Genomic DNA, 23498 nt, shown 5'->3' with positions numbered 1-23498 from the left:
CATGCAAGCAAGGGGATTCACTGTTTTACATAATCATAATAATAACATTGTACCTTTGTACCCTGCTACTGCAAATTTTCCTCCATGACTTTTGTTTTTTCAAGCACCTTTACTCAATTATGTTTTGTGACACAGACAAATGTATGTTCATATAAAAGCAATCAGTGTCATTAGTAAAACACACTTTTTACTTCACATACATTGGTATATATCATATAACCTAAGCAACAGTACACAAATTATTCAATTCCTGCCTTAAAAAAAAAACATCTTTATTAAACCATCATTTATTACTTAGAGAATCATACATTTATATAAATTAAAACAAACATCACCAACACAATCCTAGTTCCAAGCTTTTTACATGGCTTGCCTTTGGTGGAAAGGGTCTTGATTTTATTTGGGATTGCTTGATCCATGCAATCCTGGAGGTGCTCGTAGAAAGCATTTGTAAGGGATTCAGCAGCGTGGGTTGTGGTTTCCAATGGCTCAGGGGCCTTGAAGGATACCACACCAGTCTTAAGAAGTGTGAAGTTGGCTTTTGAGAAGTTCTTCACTGTGGTCTTTTTTGTTGGGGTGAGGGCGGGATGTGGATCTCCAGTGAGATTAGTTTATGGTCTGATCTCACCAATGAAGGATATACTTCAGGTGTGGAGCATTTTGTCCCCATGTTTGTGATGATCAGGTCTAGTATATTTTCACCTCTTGTGGGAATGGTGACAAGTTGTTCCATAGCATTTGAGTTTATGAACTCCAGGAACCTTTGGGCTAGGGTATTGGGGCTTGAGTAATGTTCCCAGTTTATGTTTGGGTAGTTGAAGTCACCCAATATGATGGTGTTTGGAGAGACATTTATACTCTCCAGTGTCTTCAGGAAGGCTGTGTGGGGTTCCTGAGTTTGAGAGGGTGGCCTGTAAGATGCTACAAACTGTAGAGCAGTTTTGCCTATGGTTAATTGCACCTGAATGGTCTCTGATGCTTTGTGAGTTGCCACCAGCCTGGAGGTATGGGTATCCTTGATGAATATGGATACACCCCCTCCTTTTGTGGTACGGTCTGGGTTTTGGGGCCGGAACACATGATATGAGGTAAAACCTGATAGTGCCGGGGTGCTCTCAGGAGCCTTGAACCAGGTTTCAGTCACAGCACAGACATCGATGTTCTCCATACTGAGGAGGGCTTCGAGGGCGTGCATCTTGAGATTTTGACTTCTGTCATTGAGCAGCATTACCCTTAGTTTTTTTCCATTATTGTTTTTTAGGGCGGTGGGTTTAGAATTTCAGCCTTGTCTAAAAAAGGCACTATGGGGTTGGCAAGAGCCTTTGCCAATATCCGGAAACCCAGGGGTGACAGGTGCAAGCCGTCCCTTGTGAAGCAGCGTGGCTTGTCAAGCATGTCATTCCAGGCAGACAGACATTGGATCCCCTTAGAATGACACCAGAAATTAAGCCAATTATTAAACCTGATCATTTTGTCTCTGTATTGTGGCATCATTCTTGGTGAAGGTAGGATACTGCTCAGGGTCAGGGTCATACCAGCCTGGGCTACATAATCTGAGTGCTCCTTTATGTCTCTTTTCATGTAGTCCAGGGAGGTACGTCTCAGGTCATTCACACCGGCATGGACAATGACTGAGCCATACTTGTACTTGCTGTGGAGTGACCTGAGTGCTTGTGTTATGTGGCGGATTCTAGCGCCCGACAGGCAGCTTACTGTGACCCTCTCCTTGTTCAGTCTGGTGAGTGGGACATCAGTGTGTCTGACTATGGAGTCACCTATGACAAGTGTATCTGGCATTGTGTTTGGCCTTAAGGGCTGTGACTGATTTGCACACTGACTTTGTGATCTATGTGTTGCTTGTGTTATGTCATCAGGTGGCAGTTGTTTGTGTGTCTGCTTTGGAGGCCTCTGCTGTTTTGGTAGACTTTTGATCAGTGCCTCCGAGTATGTCTTTGTGTGTTTATGTGCTTGATTTGTAGTTGTGATAGTTCTATGTGAGACTGGGTTTATGGTGTGTGTGGTTACCTTCTCCTCCTGTCTGGTTTTGCCAGTCCTGAGTTGAGAGAGTTCAGCCTCCAGTTTGGCTATATAGTTGCATCTCTCGCATGTATTTGTGATTTGTGGGAGGAGGAGAGGGTTGTCTGTGTACATGAGGCAACTGTAACATTGCCTCAATATTCCCAGATTCACCAGCTGAGCAGGAGAGGACGCTAGCAACTGATCCTTTGACATGCTAGAAGAAATGAAAAAGTTTGCTGTGTAACTGAGTCAGAAAGGACCTATAGGGAAGTGGGTACTCAAGAGGGTTTTAAGCTAGTGAAGTACTTTGTATAATATAGAAGTGCTTTACCTGACTAAAAATGCTTTAGGAACAAGTGCTGAGCTTTACAGATAGAGAATAGACTGTTTAGATTACAAGTAGAGCAGTTCTAAGGGAAAAAGTGTGTGTGTGTGTGTGTGTGTGTGTGTGTGTGTGTGTGTGTGTGTGTGTGTGTGTGTGTGTGTGTGTGTGTGTGTGTGTGTGTGTGTGTGTGTGTGTGTGTGTGTGTGGGTGCAAGCAAGGAGTGTGTGTGTGTGTGTGTGGGTGCAAGCAAGGAGTGTGTGTGTGTGTGTGTGGGTGCAAGCAAGGAGTGTGTGTGTGGGCATTGTACTCAATCATAGGTCTAATGAGTGATGAGTACAGGGGGACGATGACCTCCCTTGATCTAGATGTGAATCCCTTCATGATCAGGTGGGCAATGTAGAAGGTTTTCCTGACTACTTTAGCAACATGAGTGTCAAACGAAAGGCTAGTGTCAACCTGGGTCCCCAGGTCCCTGATGACTTCTTCTGTGCTCAGTGGATTGCCTACCTATATGGTATCTAGGGGTAACCTTGTTTTCCCGAAGGGTATGACTATGCATTTCTTGGCGTTTAACTTTAGGCCATGGCTCTGGCACCAGTTATCCGTTTCTGTGAGGCCCTTCTGAAGGATATCTGTGTCAGAAGTGTTTTCGACTATGACGCCCAGTTTGCAGTCATCTGCAAACTTTGTCAGCCATAACCCTCCTGTGTTTGCTTGTACTTCAGAAAAGTAGATGCCGAACAAGAGTGGACCCAGGACTGAGCCCTGTGGGACACCACTTGTGACAGGCTTTGAGTCTGACATGGCTCCAGCAACTCTGACCCTGTGGGTTCTGTCACTTAGCCAGTTTGCAACCCATCTTGTGATGTATGGGTTTACATTCAAGCTGATGAGTTTTTCGATGATACCTGAGTGGGGTATTGTGTCGAAGGCCTTTGCCAGGTCGAGGTAGGCTGTATGGACTGCCTTTCCCTCATCAATGGCCTTGGTGACTGTTTCGAAAAAGTCAACCAAGTTCAAAAGGCATGATCTGCCCTTGACAAAGCCAAACTGGGTTGGATCCAAAGTCTGCAAGTTCCCTATGTATTTATTTATGAGTTCCATTATGATCCTCTCCATGGCTTTACAGATAAGGCTTGTCAAGCTAATGGGACGGTAATTTCCAGGGTCGGTGGAGGCACCGCCCTTGTGAAGTGGTACCACAGTCGTCGTGCGCCACTCCTTGGGTACGTATCCTGAGGTGATGCTAAGATTAAACAGCTGTTCTAACTGCGGGTTTAATTCCTCATTGAGTTCATGGAGCACACAGCCGGGGACACCATCCGGTCCCGTGGATGCTGTGTTTTTTGTCTTGGAGAGAGCAGTTCTCACCTGGGCGTTGGAGATGTTTGGGGGGCTACAATCCTCTGGTATAGATATCTCTCCTTTTGGGGGGGGGAGTTTGCACTGAACCTGTCAGCCAGTATGTTGGCAATGTGTGTAGGTTCAGTAATCTTCACATCATTGGAGTTTCCTCCTAGGTTTCTAACATAGCTAAAGAAGGCCTTATGATTGTCTTTTGTGTCCTTGGCGATTTTTCTCTCAAAATTTGTCTTAGATGATTTTATGAGAGCTCTTAGTTTTTTACTTATAATGATCAAAGGTGTCTTACCTTTCAAGGATTTTGCTCTCTCTTGTAGTAGCTTCCTCCTTTTGTTGTAGAGCTTGTTTATGGCTGGGGTCCACCAGACTGGACGCTTGCCTTTGGTACAAAGAGTCTTAGTTTTGTTTGGGATTGCCTGATCCATGCAGTCCTGTAGGTGCTGGTAGAAGGCATTTGTAAGTGATTCAGTGGTTTGAGTAATGTTTACCACTGGTTCAGGGGCCTTAAAGGAGACCACACTAGTTTTTAGGAGTGTGAAGTCAGCTTTTGAGAAGTTTTTCACTGTGGTCTTTTTTATTTCAGGTGGGGGCGGGATGAGGACCTCCAGCGAGATTAGTTTATGATCTGATCTCACCAGTGAGGGGTATACTTCCGGTGTTGAACATTGTGATCCCATGTTCGTGATGATGAGATCAAGTATGTTTTCTCCTCTTGTGGGGATGGTGACTAGTTGTTCCATGGCATTTGAGTTTATGAACTCCAGGAACCTTTGGGCAAGGGTGTTTGTGCTTGAGTAGTGTTCCCAGTCTATATTAGGGTAGTTGAAGTCACCTAGTATAATGGTGTTTGGAGATACATTTATCCCCTCCAGTGTTTTCAGGAAGGCCATGTGATGTTCCTGAGTTTGAGAGGGTGGCCTGTAACATGCTACAAATTGCAGAGCAGTCTTGCCTATGGTTAATTGCACCTGGATGGTCTCCGATGCATCGTGCATTGCCACCAACCTTGAGGTGTGGGTGTCCTTTATGAATTTGGACACCCCCCCTCCTTTTTTGGTGTTGTCCGGATTTTGGGGCCGGAACGCATGATATGAGGTGAAACCTGATAGTGCTGGGGTGCTCTCAGGAGCCTTGAACCAGGTTTCTGTCACAGCACAGAGATCGATGTTCTCCATACTTAGAAGGGCCTCGAGTGCGTGCATCTTGAGATTTATTGTGTTCTAGCGTGGTATTAAAGACAGACTTGCAAACAGTGGCGAATGTTTCTTTGTTTTAAAACGTGATACTTGGGTACTAGGAATGCCAAAAATAGATTTTAAGACACAGCTTCTTGCCTCTTACAGTGGATGGATATTTACATTTAATGGACAATGTTAGCAGTATGAGTATGGTCCTGCAGGGATCTGTAGGCTGTCAATGTCTTGTAAAGTGACCTGGAAATGGATATTGGGATGTTACTGAAAAAATACAGCAAGCGGGCTTTGAAATGTAGTTTAAACAAAATACACTTGCAATTTACAGGCCATAATTTAATTTATTTCAGGTAGTCCAGATCCTGGTATATTGTATACCATTAGACTTAATTAGGGAGAGGTGTCATTATGTGGAAGTAAGCAGACCTAGTTTCAGTGAAAGCTCTGTGGTTGTTTGCAGGTAGGAAGTGCCATGATGTGGAGCCAATGTGTTTTATTATTTTTAATGAATTTGTCATTTCAAAATATGGTTTTCTTTGTTGTAAAAGAAGGCAGGATTGAATGAGCCATATAATGCTTAACTGACAATAATGGGATAGAAACATTATACGTGATGTATAATGTTTGCAGCTACTCTTGTTTCAATGGTGTCTGTGATGCATAACTATTTTTGGGCCTGTGTCCCAATTTTATTTCTCGCTTTGTCCAGAATTCTTGCTCTAAGGTTCAGAGGTATGGTTCCATGCTAAATCAGAAGGTTGTATTTACCTTGGCAGACTTTTCACCATAATTATGAGAAACAGAGTATTGTTAATATCTCCACTGATTCCCAATATAAACTGCCATGTAACCTTGCAAATAGCTTTCTTATTACGCTACTTTAATTCTTTTGGAATTAACAGGTATGCCTCATTGGTTCGGACGTAAGCATAGTGTGCTGTGACTGATTTCTTGCAGCAGTCTGTGGTTTACTCACAATAACTTTTCTGTGTTTCTGGGTGTGTGATCAATTTAACAGTTAAAACAAGGTTTTCCAAAATTACATAAATACATAATAAAGTAATCCTTTCTTCACTTTTTTGAGCTATTGACAGAGTGTGGGAATTTGTTTTTTTCAAAAGCTATGGTCAGCATTACATCTTAGTAAACGGTCAGTCTGTGAATAACATCAGCACAAATTAAAATGTCTGAATGTCAAATGACTTTAGATTGGAGGGAAGTTATATGTTTACTCCAGTATATAGTATGATCTTAGAGAGTTTATAGATTTATTAATTTAATTTTTGCTGAGCAGTTGTTTGTTGATTTATTGATGGTCCTTTTGGTGGTGAGAAATTGCATGGATGAATCCATCTCTATTATGTATTTTTTTCAGATATTTTGACTTCCAGAAAGTTTCAATCAGTGAGACTGTGTCATGTGATTACTGAGGTTGCCTATTTTACAAGTAGGGGCTCCTTTTCTGTGTGTGTGTGTGTGTGTGTGTGTGTGTGTGTGTGTGTGTGTGTGTGTGTGTGTGTGTGTGTGTGTGTGTGTGTGTAAGAGGGAGAGATTTAAAGGAGAACAACGGGTTCCTGTTTCAAAATGCTCAACACTTGAGGCTGTTTTCTCCCTGTTTTACAAAGACTTTTCAAGCAGCGATCATCGAAACGTATAAAAGTTATCCATCTGACTGTATGCCCGAGAATGTACAATGCCTAACCGTACTGTGGTAGCTTCCGTTTTAAAAATCAATCATTCCGCTGTTGGAAAACTTGCTTTAGTCTCAGAAATAATTACGTCAAGACTACTAAACAGTCCCCGTAGTTTACCTAACATATCCTTTGGAATGCTTGCATATCACCGCCCATTCAGTGATGTTATTCTAAAAGTGTATTAATTCTGGTTTAAGCACTTGGGCTTTCAGACCAGTTATTTTACATTAAGAGGGTTCATGGTCTGCACTCTTGTGGGAGGAGAGGCTGGACTCTGCCTTTCTGAGCTGGGAATTTCTGGTTAAAGGCTTATAGTGCATGCATATCTGAACTGCTTCTTACTGAAGTTGGTGCGCCTTGTTTGCTGTGGCATAGACTGGATTCGGGCCCGCTGCATCGAGCTTTGTTTGTGTAAATTGAGCACTAATCCAGGCATTCTCTAAAGTATTCAATTTTATTTATTACTGCTTGGTAGTAACTTGATTAAAGTGTAGCTATCATTTTAAGTCTTTTGGATTAAGCACTTGTGCTTCAGACCAGTTGTGTTACATTAGGAAGGTTTGTGGCATGCACTGTGATGGCAGGACAGGTAGCTTTCATCCTTCTAAGTTGGGAACTGCTGATTGAGAGCCCAGTGTCTGTTATTCTTAAAGTGTATTGGTTCTGGTTTAAGCACTTGGGCTTCAGGCCAGTTATTTTACATTAAGGTTTGTGGTCTGCACTCTTGTGGAAGAAGAGGCTCGACTCTGCCCTTCTGAGCTGGGAATTTCTGGTTAAAGGTTTCTAGTGCCTGAATATTTGAACTGTATCTTACGGAAATTGGTACACCTTGTTTGCTGTAGCATAGACTAGATCCAGGCCTGCTGAATCTAGCTTTGTTTATATGCTTGTTTGTTTGCTTGTTATTTCCCTGGAACACTAATTCCACCTAATACGCGGCTTCTCAGCGCTTCTGTGGATCACTAGTGATATCTGCATTGTTTACTGTACTTATTTCCTTGTTTCACTTGAAAGAAAGTTACTGTTTGTCGTTTTTGCATTTAAGTTACCTGTAACACATTGCACTTAAGTTACCTGGCACTTGCTCACTAAAGCAATTATATAAGTCAGCACTAAAAATTAAAAGCACTACACCCTCACTCCCCACTGGCCCTTGTTTTCAATTATTAAGGAATTCCAAATATTAATCTAGCATGTCCAAAGGTCAATTGTCAATCTCCTCTCCGGTCCAGCTGGTGAATCTGGGAATCTTGAGGCAATGTTAAAACTGCCTCATGTACATAGACAACCCTCTCCTCCTCACAACAAATTCCAACACATGTGAGAGATGCAACCATATAGCCAAACTGGAGGCTAAGCTCTCTCAACTCAGTACTGACATAACCAGTCAGGAGGAGAAGGAAACCACACTCACTACAATTCCAGTCTCACATAGACCTACCACGACAGCAAACCAAACGCATAATCACACAAAAACATACTCGGAGGCTGTAAATAAAGATCTGCCTAAGCAGCAGAAACCTCCAAAGCAGACACCCAAGCAACCACTACCCCAAAACAAAACACGTGCAACACATCTCACAAAGCCAGTGTGCCGAACAGTCACAGCCCTTAAGACTAAACAACACACCTGATACACTTGTAATAGGTGACTCTATCGTCAGGCACACTGACGTCCCGCTCACCAGGCTGAACAAGGATAGGGTCACGGTGAGCAGCCTGTCGAACACTAGGATCCGCCACATAACACAAGCACTCAGGTCACCCCAAGGCAAGTACAAATATGACTCAGTCATTGTCCATGCTGGTGTGAATGACTTGAGATGTACCTCCCTGGACTACATGAAAAGAGACATAGAGGAGCTCTCTGAGCATGTAGCTCAGGCCGGTATGACCCTGACCTTGAGTAGCATCTTACCCTCACCAAGAATAATGCCACAATATGAAGACAAGATGATCAATTTCAACAATTGGCTTAAGTACTGGTGTCATTCAAAGGGGATCCAGTGCCTGTCAGCTTGGGATGATATGTTCGACAAGCCACGATGCTTCGCTAGGGACGGCTTGCACCTGTCACCCCTGGGCTTTCGGATATTGGCAAAGGTTCTTGCTACCCCCATAGTGCCTTTTTTAGGCAAGGCTCAAAAGACAAACCCACCTCCATAGGTATCACAAGGGATAAGAAACTAAGAGTAATGCTACTCAACGCCAGAAGTCTAAACCTCAAGATGCACGCACTTGAAACTCTCTTTAGCATGGAGAACATCAATATCTGTGAAGTAACAGAAACCTGGTTCAGGGCTCCCGAGAGCACCCCAGCACTACCAGGTTATACCTCATACAATGCTTTTCGGCCCCAAAACTTGGACCGAACCACAAAAGGAGGGGGAGTATCGATATTTATCACAGATACCCACACCTCCAGGTTGGTGGCAAAGCACGAAGCATCAGAGACTATCCATGTGCAACTAACAGTGGGTAAAACTGCCTTCCCGTTTATAGCCTGCTACAGACCACCCTCCCAAACCCAGGAACCCCACTCGGCCTTCCTGAGAACAATGGAAAATATGAAGGTCTCTCCGAACACCATTATATTGGGCGACTTCAACTACCCAAACATAGACTGGGAGCATTACTCTAGCTCCAACACCCTAACCCAAAGGTTCCTAGAATTTATAAACTCAAATGCTATGGAACAACTTCTTACCACTCCCACAAGAGGGGAAAACATACTGGACTTGATAATCACCAACATGGGGACTCTATGCTCCAGACCAAAAGTGTATCCCTCACTGGTAAGATCAGACCATAAACTAATCTCACTGAATATTCACATCCCGACCCCACCCCCTGACCAGAAAACCACAGTGAAAAACTTCTCTAAAGCAAATTTCACACTCCGCAAAACCGAGGTGGAATCCTTCAAAGCCCCCGGGCCTGTGGAGAATACAGCCCAGACCGCAGAATCTTTTATAAACGCATTCTATGAACACCTTTAGAAATGCATGGATCATGCGATCCCAAATAAAACCAAGACCCAATCCTCCAAAGGCAGACGTCCTGTCTGGTGGACCCCAGCCATAAACAAACTGTATAATAGAAGGAGGAAGCTACTAAATGATAGAGCAAAATCCCAAAAAGGGAAGGCATCACTGATCAGTATTAGCAAAAAACTACGGGCACTCATAAAATTGTCTAAGGCCAGCTTCGATAGAAAAATTGCACAGGACACTAAGGATAATCACAAGGCTTTCTTTAGTTATGTTAGGAACCTGGGTGGTAATTCCCAGATATGCTCAGAATTAGTCCACAATGACAAAAAATACACAGAACCCACAGACATTGCCAACATCCTAGTTGACAGGTTCAGCGCAAACCCCCCCCACCCCCACCACCAAAAGGGCAAATATCTATCCCAGCAGAGTGCTGCCCCACTGACATCTCAGATGCTCTTGTAAGAGCCGCCCTCTCCAAAGCGAAAAACGCAGCATCAATGGGACCAGACGGTGTCCCGGCCTGTGTCCTACATGAACTCAAAGAAGAGCTAAACCCAAACATAAAACTACTGTTCAATCTCAGCCTTACTACAGGATATGTGCCCAAAGAGTGGCGTACAGCAACAGTGGTCCCTTTCCATAAAGGTGGTGTCTCAACGGATACTGGTAACTATCACCCCATAAGCCTGACTAGCTTGGTCTGCAAAGCTATGGAAAGGATCATCATGGACCTCATAAATAAAGATATTGGGGCCCTACAGACACTGGATCCTACCCACTTCGGCTTTAAGGGCAGATCCTGCCTCTTAAACCTGGTTGATTTCTTTGAAACAGTCACTGGCGGCTGACGAGGGGAAGGTGGTCCACACAGCCTACCTGGACCTAGCAAAAGCCTTCGATACAATACCCCACTCGGGCATTATAGATAAGCTCACCAGCTTAAATATAAACCCCTATGTCACTAGATGGATTGCAAACTGGCTCAAGGACATAACCCACATGGTTAGAATTGCTGGAGCCATGTCAGACTCCAAACCAGTTACAAGTGGTGTCCCACAAGGCTCAGTCCTGGGACCCCTCTTGTTCGGTATTTATTTCTCGGAGGTACTGGCCAACATAGTACTGTGGCTGACCAAGTTCGCAAATGACTGCAAACTGGGCGTCATAATCGACACTCCAGCCGACACAAGCATCCTCCAAAAGGGCCTCATAGAAACAGACAACTGGTGCCAGAGCCATGGCCTCAAGCTAAATGCCAACAAGTGTGTAGTCATCCCCTTTGGCAAAAACAAAGTGCCCACAAATTACCACATAGGTGGTAATCCATTAAGTACAGAAGAAGTAATTAGGGACCTGGGGACCCAAGTTGATAGCAATCTCTCATTTGACAACCACGTGGCCAAAGTGGTTAGAAAAACATTTTATGTAGCCCACCTAATCATGAAGGGATTCACATCTAGATCAGGGGAGGTCATCGTGCCTCTTTACTCATCCCTCATCAGGCCCATAATTGAGTACAATGCCCCTTTTGGGATGTACCTTACCAGACACCTGCAGCAACTGGAAAGGCCCCAAAAGTACCTCACCAAGAGGATCAAAGGGCTCAAACAGATGCCATATGCTGCCCGGTTAAAGAAACTCCAGCTCTACTCAGTGGCATACCGCCTGTTCAGAGGCGATCTGTGCCTGACGTATAAAGCCATGTCCAACCTGGAATTAATGGACACATACATAATGTTGCTTATGCACTAATATGTTAAACTGTCAGACAAGGATTTCAGTAGAGCATAAAATATTTACCGTTGAGCTTTCTTGCATTCACAGCATTTCTAATCACCTTTGGTGGTGTGAAGAAACATGTGACAGGGATGGAGTACTTCTGGAAGAGAAATGGCTGTCATTGTTGTACCATGTGACAGACATACACAGTTGGAGTGGGGCAAAGAAGTTGTCATGCTGTGAACATGAGATGCCAATCGTAGACGGAGATGAAAAGAAGTGGCTTGAAGATGATGCGTGTCACAGTGCCCTGAAGAGGATAGTTACAAACAGAGTATTTATAAAGGATTTGAAGCAAATAACCAAGTTCTGTCACACTGGCAACCTTGAGGTCTTCCATACATTGGTATGCAAGTACTGCCCCAAGTTCGAGCACTTCAGTTATGCAGGGATGAAAGCTCGTGTCATACTTGCCATCATGGGTCATAATGAAAACCTTCATCGTGAACAGGCTGTGGTTAAATTCCCGAACAGCACCTCAGCAGCAATAGGTGAACCTAGATTCAAAGTTGTGTACCCAAAGGCAAAGCAGGAATGGATTGCTAAACCAATATTTGAGAAGAGAAAGTTTGACTACATCTATGACTTGATGGAAGTGATAAGAGGCAAAGGAGGGAATTTGGAAATGAACCCATGTCCATACCAGTCCATCCGAAGAACATCGCAAAGTGTGAGTGTCCAGAGAAGAGTGCAGTGATTGCAAGACACATTTCAAGATTTGGGAAAAATAATTCGAAGCCTGGATAATGGAGTAGCATCTATCGACTGGGTGAGTACAACGTCTTAGTGTTTCTCTGAGTAGATGTGTAGTTTTGAGTGCAGGGAATGAAGGTTGGTAGTAGAGAACACCATTCATTATAGATGAGTAATGGGTTGTTGCAGTCATTTTGGGGTCTAGCAGATGACATTGCACATATTTTACTTTCCTCGCAAAGAAAACCACATTGATGATAAATAAGATTACTGAAGTGGCACCAGGGAGTGGAGTTTACTGTATTGCCATGATTGGCAACTTGACTCTGCATGTTGAATGGAGCAAATGAGGGAGAGTGCCTGTGGCTGTTGATGGTAGCATAAATAATCTTGTAAGCAAGAATTTAGTAATAGTGGTCAAAGGGAAGACATAATGGCCCTATTAGTTTTTTGTATTATTTCTAGTAGATGGTTTTGGGAGTAGACTTTGACTCTTGCCATATAGTGTCCTCATATGTATTGCTCTGTTCTGGTGTAATACCATGGTGCTTGACATGTATGATTTTTTTCTGGTGGTTGGAGACAAGTGGGCCATTCGGACTTTGATTAACGTGTATTCTCAAAATATGTGTACATGAGTCGGTGCAGTTGAATTACTTAAACCATGCTATTAGCAGTAACTGTGGTAATACAGGTATGTGTTATGTGCTCTGGAAAGATTGATTGGTATGCTGTATATGTGAATTACATCTACCACATACTAATTAAATTGTATGTAGTAGCGAGGTCTGAGATGAAATATTGTGCTTTGAAATTGCACTTTTGTAATCCGTGCAGTTTGGGAGTTATCAGCCACACACAAGTGGCAACACTGATGAGTTAGAGTAGTATATGTCCCTATGTTCAAGTATGTCACAATTGGTTAATGTCATCTTGAATGTACCTGTTAATGGTAGTTGATGTGAAATGATAGTCGTGTGAATTTGTTTAGTGAGAGTATCAAAAGCATGGACAATGGCAAGAGTTGCATGTAACGTCTCCCATTTCATTGCGGTGCTGACATGCATGTAACATCTCCCATTTCATTGGGGTGCTGACATTCCATTAAATATTGTCTAAGACTCATATGAATATATTCTTGTGTGTGTGTATGTATGTATGTATGTATGTATATATATATATATATATATATATATATATATATATATATATATATATATATATATGTGTGTGTCTGTGAAAGATACTATGTATGTTATGCGTTTTGCGTGATGGCTGTTGGTGATGCGTCTTCTAAGTTATGTAAAGGTTGCTCCGCCTTTTTGTTTTTTTTAAGCGTCTGTCATTAATTGCAATAGAGATGCATAACTGTTGTTGCTCTTATCCTAGTCAGTAGATGTGTATTTACTAGATTGACAATGGCTCGATGGAACTAGCATAGCTGTTGTTGGTATTCCGCAATGTTTGAACAGTGAAGTTAGTGAATTGTATCTTTCCCTTCCATGAGATAATGTAAATAAAGACAAATCATGATCTTGTGGCTTGTTTCTGAAAACACACGGAATAGTAAGGAAACTTTCCTAGTTTGGTGGCATTGTGAGGAAACGAGTTTATTTTTACTCAGTTGCTGTGTTGCAAAGGTGGAGTAGCGTGTGGATTTATCCAAAAGCCGTTGGCACTATGGGATGGCAAAGTCTATTGCTGCTTATGAACAATCTGTAGAACAGGTACTATAGTTGTTTTTCATGAAGGATGTGGATTTTAGCTCGCACAGTATGTTGATGGATTGCTGAAACTGTACAGTTATTGTAATGGTGGCTGATGCATCAATCGTAATCGTCGTCGGTGGTGTAGTAGCTATGAAGATGTTGTCAGTTTGCCGGGATTCTGTATAGAAAATAGTAATAATTTTTCTTTTTATACTCTAGCAAGTGTAAATTCTATATGTAATGGCAACCAGATCAGTGCTTACAGGTAGCAAAGGACTGTGTACGTGATGCAGTAATCTGAACAACTGTTTATTAGACATGTCTGAGTTTGCTGCATGATGTGGATGGAGAGATTAAGTATTTGTGTTTTTGCTAACTGACCGGTTTGGGTGAATGAAGGCTAATGGCAGTAGTATTTCAAGATGAAAATTTTGCACCTGGGGATGTTTAGCTCTCATGGCGGCTGATGTTATATATATAGTTTTTCATGAGGAATGTGGATTTTAGCTCACACAGTATGTAGATGGATTGCTAATACTGTACTGTTATTGTAAAGAGGGTTGATGCATCAATCCTAATTGCCGTTGTAGGAGGTGTAGTAGCTATGAAGCTGTTGTCAGTTTTCCAGGATTCTAAATAGAAAATAGTAATAATTTATCTTTTTGTAATCTAGCAAGTGTAAATTCTATATTTAATGGCAACCAGATCTGTGCTTACAGGAAGCAAAGGACTGTGTACGCGATTGAATAATCGGATAAACTTTTGATGTTATGTGATCCTATCTCGTCTACATTCTGTACTGATGGGCTCGGAGGCGATCCCTCGGCTCTGACTTGGCACGCTATGCTATACAGCGAAGCCTCTTATTGGCTGAGCTATTCTCTATCCCAGGATGCACCACCACTAATCCCCCAGATCTCGTTTTCCGCTTACAAGCTAGGACGTGGTCTCAAACTTGGCTGAGCTAAGTACTGTTTTTTTTCTAAAGTTTCCTGTCAGGAAATTCCTTATTCTTACCCAAAAGCTGTTTTAACAGCTATTGTTGTTGTACGAGTGTGTTTTGGTACTTTTTTGAGGTAAATTGTGTGTTTGTTTAAGGGAAAGGTATCCCGTTTAAGTTAGAGGGGCCTTCCCCTATTCTTTAGCTAGTTTCTCTTATTTTTTTTCAAGGAGGTCAAGTACCTGTTTAAGTTTCTTGGCCCTCCTTTTTAGTGTTTTCGGTCATTGTATTGTATCGTAAAAAAAAAAAAAAAAAACAAGTTTAAAGCTAAATTTTTTGTGGTATTTGTTCTGTCAAGATAGTGCTTCTTTCCACTGTTTTAGTGTTTTTTGATAAGCATAATGTCAAAAGAACATAGACCCTCAGGGTTCAAAAAGTGCACGAGGTGTGGTTATAAGATGTCTATAACCGATGACCACTCCTCGTGCGTATATTTAGGCGCCAAGCACCTACAGGAGTCCTGTAGCGTATGTCACGCCTTTTCATCTAGAGTCCTCCAAGAGAGGAAGAATAAATTAATACTGAAAGGGCTAATTAAACCTTCCTTCGAGGAGGCCTTATCTTCCTCATCCTCTCCTACCAAGAAGAAGAAAGCGTCGGCTCCGACCAGCCCGTCGGAACCGACTGCTAAGAAACCTAGGCAGGCTTCTCCATCGGCTCCACGGACTTCGGAGCCGAGGGCGGAACTGTCTGCCTCAATGCCTCCAGTCTCGACTCCTCTGGTTTCGGAGCCGAGGACTGGTGCGTCGAGAGGCGGGTCACCTTCATCGGCTCCACTGATTTTGGAGCCGATGAGGGTTGCCGGCTCAGACTCTTCCCCTTCGGCGCCGAAGCCCTCCCCGGCACAGAGGGAAATTATTTTGGGATCTCCCTCGGAACCGATATTGGTAGAGTCCATTCGGAGCTGGTCCCCCAGTACTTTGTAGCCGATGGAGAAGTCGGTTCGGACCCGATCGGTTTCATCTAGATCCTCCAAGATGTCTGATTCGGACATCGACAGGGTGCTACTAAGACTTTTCCAGTCTCCTGTGTTCCAAAAGTTAGTTTCGGCTCCAGCCCATTCGGCTTCAGAGCCGATTGTCCACCCTGTAGTTATGGTTCCTCCTCCAACAGCCTCGGCACCGTTGGAGCCGGTGCTGGTGGAGTCGATGGAGGTTTTCGGGTCGGCCCCGACCCTTACTCCAACCCCGGCTCTCGAGTCTGAGTTTGGTACGCGGACCTCCTCTGTCTGCCCCGGGGGGGACGCTTCGGGACTGATGTTTTCGGTCCCAAGCCTTCCTCTCGGTGCGTCGGCTGCGGGGGTACCATCTACTGTTGTGGCCACGGGGGTCGGACCTTCCCAGGATTCTGGTGGTCCGGCCTTCAGGGCCATGAGGAGTGCGTTGGCCAAATCTTCTTTGGCTACCTCCACGGTCTCTCCAGCACCTTCCCTGCATACGGAGACTGGGTCTTTGGCAGTTCCCCTGTCCTTAGACAGCGGAGCCCCGGGGCCTGAGGTCACCCCCACTGGGGGTTCCCCCCCCTCCTGGAGGTCCCTCCGAAGCTTCTTCGGAGGAACCTCCAAGGAAAAGATCGTGCAAGAGGGAGCACGTTGACTCCCCCGATGAGTCTCTCACGTCAGACACTGATCTTGATGATGCAGAGGGGTCCCCTAAGTCGTCCTCAGATGTCTCCTTTGCAGACATCCTGGAAGCCCTCAAACAACGAGGCGGCTGGCATTCCAAACCCCCTTCTGCTGACGAGTCGGTGTTCCTTAAGGCCTTCGGGGCTCAGCCCTCTGCCTCCTGGGAGCCATCCAACCGGTCCCCGCAGACCAGATCGGATTAGGGACTTACTCAAGATTCTTTTTGGTGCCAAAAAAGACCGGGGACTTGAGGCCCATTTTGGATCTCAGCATTCTAAATCGTTCAGTCAAAAAGTCCAAGTTCTGAATGGTCACCCTACAATCCATTCTCCCACTGCTGGAGAAAGGTGTTTGGATGTGCTCCATAGATCTCAAGGACGCTTATTACCATATCATGGTACATCAAGCGTCCAGGAGACATCTGCGCTTCAGCCTAGGAGATGGTCATTTTCAGTTCCGCGTGCTGCCCTTTGGTCTCACCACAGCCCCCAGGGTGTTCACCAAATGTTTGGCGGTCGTGACTGCTCACCTGAGAAGTCTAGGATTCCAGGTGTTTCCGTATCTAGACGACTGGCTCCTAACTGCCACCTCCAAGCATCTACTATTGCAGAGCCTACAAGCCACAATATCACTGGGCACTTCCCTTGGAATCACCTTCAATTGGCCAAAGTCTGTGTTGCTGCCATCTCAACGCATAAGATTCATCGGAGTAGAGATAGACTCAAACCAAATGCGGGTCTATCTTCCTACAGAGAGGATACAAACCATACAGGCTCAAGTTTGAGCCTTACTTCCCAGATCCAAAGCCCCAGCCAGAATAGTCCTGCAGCTATTGGGATCTATGTCTGCCACGGTTCTTCTAGTTCCCCCAGCAAAGTTGCACATGAGAATTCTCCAGTGGCTTCTTTCAACACAGTGGTCCTTTCAGGATCTCCCATTCAGTCACCTCATATGGATCACGGAAACCTGCAAACGGGACCTTTGCTGGTGGCTGGTGCCCTCCAATCTGGATCAGGGACGACCCTTTGTTCCGCCTCCTCCTGTGGCCACTTTGACTGCGGACGCCTCCCAGATGGGGTGGTGGGGGCATTCCCTGGGCAGGTCCGTCCAAGGCAAATGGCATTCGGAAGAGAGCCTCCTTCATATCAACATTTTAGAAATGAGGGCGGTGTTTCTCTCCCTACAAGCCCTTCACGATTACCTCCCTCAGGGCATAATTGCCGTTCACTCCGACAACGTCAGTAGTCTGGTACCTGAACAAGCAGGGAGGGACCAGATCCTACCCCCTTTGCAGAGAGGCCATGAGAGTTTGGGAATGGGCAGTGTTGACCAAACTATTTCTAGTGGCGACTCATATCCCTGGCAAGTCCAATGTGATAGCAGACAGACTGAGCAGAACTATCCTCTCTCCACACGAGTGGTCTCTGAACAATACGGTTGCAACTCAGATTTTCAGCAAATGGGGAATTCCTTGTTGCGACCTCTTCGCAACCCCGCTGAATGCGAAGTGCAAAAAGTTCTTCTCCCTCACTCCGGCTCCGGGGGAGAGCCCTATGGGCGCACTAGCCCATCCTTGGCCCACCGGCTTGCTATACGCTTTCCCCCCAGTTCCCCTCCTTCCCAGAGTGATCCAAAAGGCGTCTCACATGGGGAGCAAAATGATCTTAGTTGCTCCTTACTGGCCTAGTCAGGTATGGTTCCCTTATCTTCGGAAATATGCACTGGACGGTCCATGGTTCCTGGATCAGATCCCAGACCTATTACTTCATCAGTCGGGACTGCTCCACCAGTCCCTCCACACCTTGAAATTAACAGCTTGGCTCCTCCTCTTCCGACTATAGTCGGGAATCATACCTTGGACCCGGAAGTCATACATATCTTATCTTCGGCCCACAAGTCTGCCACTAAGAAATTGTGTTCTAGCAAATGGAAGAGATTTGCTATTTGGGCTCAACTCCGGGGTCTGGATCCCATCACTATTCCTGTATCGGAAGTCCTGAAATTTCTAACTTCCCTATTCAATCAAGGTTCTTCAGTCTCTACCATCAAGGTTCAATTGGCAGCTATTTCCAATTTTCATGAATCTATAAACCCACCTTTAATGAGCAACAGATTGTGTAAGACCTTCATGAAAGGTGCTGCGCTTTTACGACCTCCGATTTCTCATCCTGCTCCTCCATGGGATCTCGATGTGGTGTTAAGTGCCTTAATTTCCTCCCCCTTCGAACCGGCAGCAACATGTGATTTGAAATTTCTATCGTGGAAAACTGCCTTTCTGGTCGCGATTACTACTGCCAGAAGGGTTTCAGAGCTTCAAGCTTTGTCTGTAAAACATCCGTACCTGGTTTTTCACAAAGATAGAGTATCTCTCGGGCCAAATCCATCATTTGTCCCTAAAGTTTGTTCTAGTTTTTGTCTACAACAGTCATTAGAACTCCCGGTTTTCTTTCCAAAGTACTCAAACAAAGCGGAGTACATATTCCACACATTAGATGTCCACAGACAATTGCGTTTTTATTTAGATAGGACCAAACAAACAAGGGAAACAGATCAATTGTTTGTGTCCTTTTCGGATAATAAATTGGGCAAAGCCGTCACAAAGGTCACTATTGCCAAATGGATCAGGGACTGTATTACTCAAGCTTATTCCTCTTCTAATAAAGAGCTTACGACCCCTGTCAAAGCTCATTCTTTAAGAGCTATGGCTACTTCAATAGCATTTCATTCTAAGCTTGCCATTAGTGACACTTGTGCTGCGGCTACGTGGTCTTCCCCGCACACCTTCATTTCCCACTACAAATTGGATGTGGCATCTTGGGGGCGAGCTTCATTTGGTTCCACAGTGCTCAGGAGTGTTTTCCAGTGAGCCACCCAGGATTTAGGTGCTAGGGACGCTGTCCCATTAGTACAGAATGTAGGCGAGATAGGATCACATAACATCTTAGTTATGTACTTACCATAACTTTAGATGTTTGGGATCCATCTCGCCTACATTCCCAATAACCCACCCTCCTTCCCCCTTCCTTGGAGATCAGAAGAGATCGGATGGTCAGAATCCTATTGTTTCCTCTTGAAACATCTGGCAATGTTATATAAACAAGTTATGTATGTATGCGTGAATGTGGACAAACAAGATCTGGGGGGATTAGTGGTGGTGCATCCTGGGATAGAGAGTAGCTCAGCCAATAAGAGGCTTCGCTCTATAGCATAGCGTGCCGAGTCGGAGCCGAGGGATCGGCTCCGAGCCCATCAGTACAGAATGTAGGCGAGATGGATCCCAAACATCTGAAGTTATGGTAAGTACATAACTAAAAGTTATTATACATGTCCGAGTTTGCTGCATGATGTGGATGGAGATATTAAGTATTTGCATTTTTTGCTAACTGACCGGTTTTGTGGAATGAAGGCTAATAGCAGTGGTATTTCATGATGAAAAGTTTGTACCTGGGGATGTTTAGCTTTCATGGCTGCTGCTGTTTGTGTCCTTGTTTAATCAAAGAATGTTTAAAATGAAAAAGAACACTCACTGTAACAGGTGCCTCATCAACCGTCAGAAACTTTTTCCTACTGTTCTACCTGATGGGTATCGTGTTTGCTGTCACCAACTCCTTGTTTTTAATCGATTTTAATGCACTGCTGCTTCCGTGAACACACATGCGCGTCAGTCACAAATCTTTGGCAAAATGTCTTCCCGTATACTTCACTGCCAAATCAAGCGTATTGTCTGTTTTTCAACACAGGTGATAAAGCCACTCTTGATGTCTTTAATATTTTCTGTAATTGGAGCTATGTTGGGTTCTGCTGTTTATATGCTCACTCCTTGTCCTGTGTCAGTGTGCACCCTAGCAACTTTGTCAGTCGGTTCATTTTCATCACCTGTAGCTTATTCACCTGTTCAACCTATACTGGGCCAGGGGTCTTTACCATAAAGTAGTAAAAGTTGCACCCCTGTGTTGTACACCTTAACGTTCATATAATTTGCCTTTCTTCTGTCATTGCCTACACTGCTGTGGCCTGCTGTGGCTATAGCTTTGACATCTTCAAAAGACCCTTATCCTGAACCACCCAGCCCTGATACTTGATGCAGTTTACCTGTTGCACCATATAACCTCCTATCTGTATTCACAAATTCATATTACATGCAATTACCTTCTATTACTGCCAATGTTATTAGAAATTAACAGTGCACTCTGCTGTCCTTTGCTGAAGTTCAAGCTCAGTCTGCCTGTACTGTCATATTGTCTGTTTACAGCAGCTTGGTTGATCTGTCCCCTGCAACCGGATGGCTATTGCCCATGACCAGTATAAGTAGCAGCAGGAACAGTGGTTGCTTGGGACACTGTCATAAGCAATTATGTAAATTTAAGAATGGCCATTTGGAGTCTCTCCTACTTTCCAGCATCATCTCAAGTATTTGTATCACTGCAAACATTGTGCCATTCAAGCTCATCTCAAGTATGTGTATCACTGCAAACATTGTGCCATTCAAGCTTCAGCCTTATCTGAATAAGAATTTGTTAATCTCCCATCGCACAATCTGGACATCTTTTCTATATCAGTCGTATTCGCGTAGTTGAGTGGAACTGTTTTAACGTCTCAATGTTATGAGCTATTCTCCACGCAGGAATTTTAATTTCACTGTAATGTAAGCCATTAGACGGATGGATACAGTAAGTAGCCAATGTGATATAAATTGTAAGGAACTGGACTAGATGCAATTTATTTGCAATTCTGTGTCTAAAATATTTGGCTCTACTTATGGGCAACTACAGCACTGCGGTGGTGCTGCTGTAGCATTGTCACATGACAGCCAAACTTTGTCCCGTTCGATTCTCTGGTAAAGCGTCGTCTGTGTACATGTGTGAAGGGGCATACCTTTGTTGAAGGTTGTATCGAGGCCGGCAACTCGCCACATAAGTTCTGATGTGGCAACGTCTAACTGAGAAAAGCCGGAAGACCCAAGTTATGTGTAACCATATTTCAAGATGTAATGTTCAAGGTTGAATGACTGAGATATTGAGCATGAGGTACCACTAACTGAGAAGGAACTTATGAAGTCAGGATTGGGAAGGAACTTGTGAAGTCGCATGGTCAGTATGCAGGCCAGTAACACTAACTATATTAAAACACAACAGGACAGTGGTATGAGTTGACCAAAAGGTAAGGGAGTTTATCCTTCTAAAGTAATGCTTTGGATTTCGAGGAAAAAGTGTTTGTAGATGCAGGTTCAGAGGCTAAATGTTAATCTTCAAAATGTCATTCAAGGTTTGTGATGTAGTCTGACAGCGTTTCTATTGATGAAATGTAAGCATGGTGATTATAAAGCCAATGGTTGGTGGTGTATTACACTCGTTACAAGATCTGTGTGTTGCCAAACAATCTAATAAGTAGGTTGATTTATGTAGCCAGCACTGTGTTAAAACATATTTGGTATAGTGATAAAGTATGACACCACAGATTGCTTCTAGCAACAAAAAAAATAAGTTGGTGAGCAACAGTTTTGTATAGGCATTTGCCAGCTGGTTGAAGGGTTGGTACGGGTTGCAAGTACATAGTCCCATGCTTTGCGTGAAAATGAATGGACAGAACTAGGCTGGCAAATGTTGAGGCCTGTGACACTATAGTAATGTAAAGGAACTTTCCATGATGGGTAACAGTGAATAAGTATTGCATTTTGTCTGAGATAGTAAAGTCTGGACAAAGTCTGTGCATGCAGTGGCCTCTGTATGATGGGTATTTATCTTGATGGCCTTTTACTAAGCATTCTTGACAATAACTGACCTGGAAGCATCAGACACCACCCACGATGGTGAATGGGATGTTACAAGAGGAAAGGGTAAAGGTACAGCAGTACTTGACAGACTTGCTAAGCTAATGTGCTGGGTATATTTTTTAGGAGAAATGTACAGAGTAGGCATAGCTAATTTGTTATAATGAATGGGAGGAAACCTAAATGTATAGTGACACACTGAATGCTGACTGGTAAGCTGAGGTGTAACAGTACTGACAAGTGCTTAATTTAGTATTGGGATTGTGGTTCTTTAACATGCATTTGTCCTCGCAGACTATATGCTTTATGTCCACATGCAGTGTTTTAAGTACAAGTAATTAAGGAATTTACAGTAGAGCAAAAATGTGAAGACCTGCATTGCAATACTGCTGTGGACAAATTAACTTCAATTACATTTTGGTGCAGCAGTGAGCATTTTAAAAAATCCTGAAAGTAACATGGTGTGTACTGATTAATGCAAAAGTGTAATGTCCTAGAACTGTCCGATTTTTCTTCACTGCAGCAGTCAAAATGTTTGGTACCTACAGTCAACAGGAAGGCATGAGAATGTGAGATCAAATGCTTGCAAAACAGTGCCTCATGAAGTGCTATTGAGCATGGATAGTAATTTGACAGCCTGTGGTGTAGCTAAAACAAATGTCCCACTGTGAGTAAGACTGGAAGAGGTAAGCAGACCATTAGTCAAGACTCCTGCTGTGAAATGTCAATCACAGCTCAAATTACCTTCAGTTCTCTGTCAGCTAGGGAGGTGGTGTGAAGGGGGAGGGGAGATGATTAGAAGAACTACAAGCCAAGGATAACAAAAGACTTAAAAATTAGCAAGTGTAACAAGAAGCTGCAGGAAAAAAACTTTGAAAGTCTGTTCTTTGGAATTGCAGCTGCTTGTGGTATAATTAGCCACTGAAAGGGACCATTGTTTGGTAAAAAAGTTTGTGATTGAAGCAACAGAGTGGATGCATGCAAAGTGTGAATACTGTGACAGCAACTGTGGAACAGGGCAGGCTGCGTGATGTCATGGATTTGAGACAAATACTGCATTGTGGGATAGCAGGAGGCTTAGTAAAACTTAGAAACAATTTCAACATGCTAGCCCCCATGTGGCAAGAGTATAAAATTACGTATAAAAATTTCAAAAAAGCTGTAAATGGTCCCAGAGTGCTGTTAAAATAAAGGAATTATCAAAACTTGATGAAATAGACATGTTTTTTTCAGTCTGTGGGTGCATTGTTATGTAACAGATACATTTACATTGTGACAACTAATACTTTTCCCCCTAGGGGTTGAATACAGAGTGTAATTGGAGGCTGCTGAAC

This window comes from Protopterus annectens, chromosome 1.part2 (genome assembly GCF_019279795.1).
Source record: "Protopterus annectens isolate FY-2018-M chromosome 1.part2, PAN1.0, whole genome shotgun sequence".
Classification (NCBI taxonomy): Eukaryota; Metazoa; Chordata; order Ceratodontiformes; family Protopteridae; genus Protopterus; species Protopterus annectens.
Note: the sequence above shows the minus strand (reverse complement) of the source record.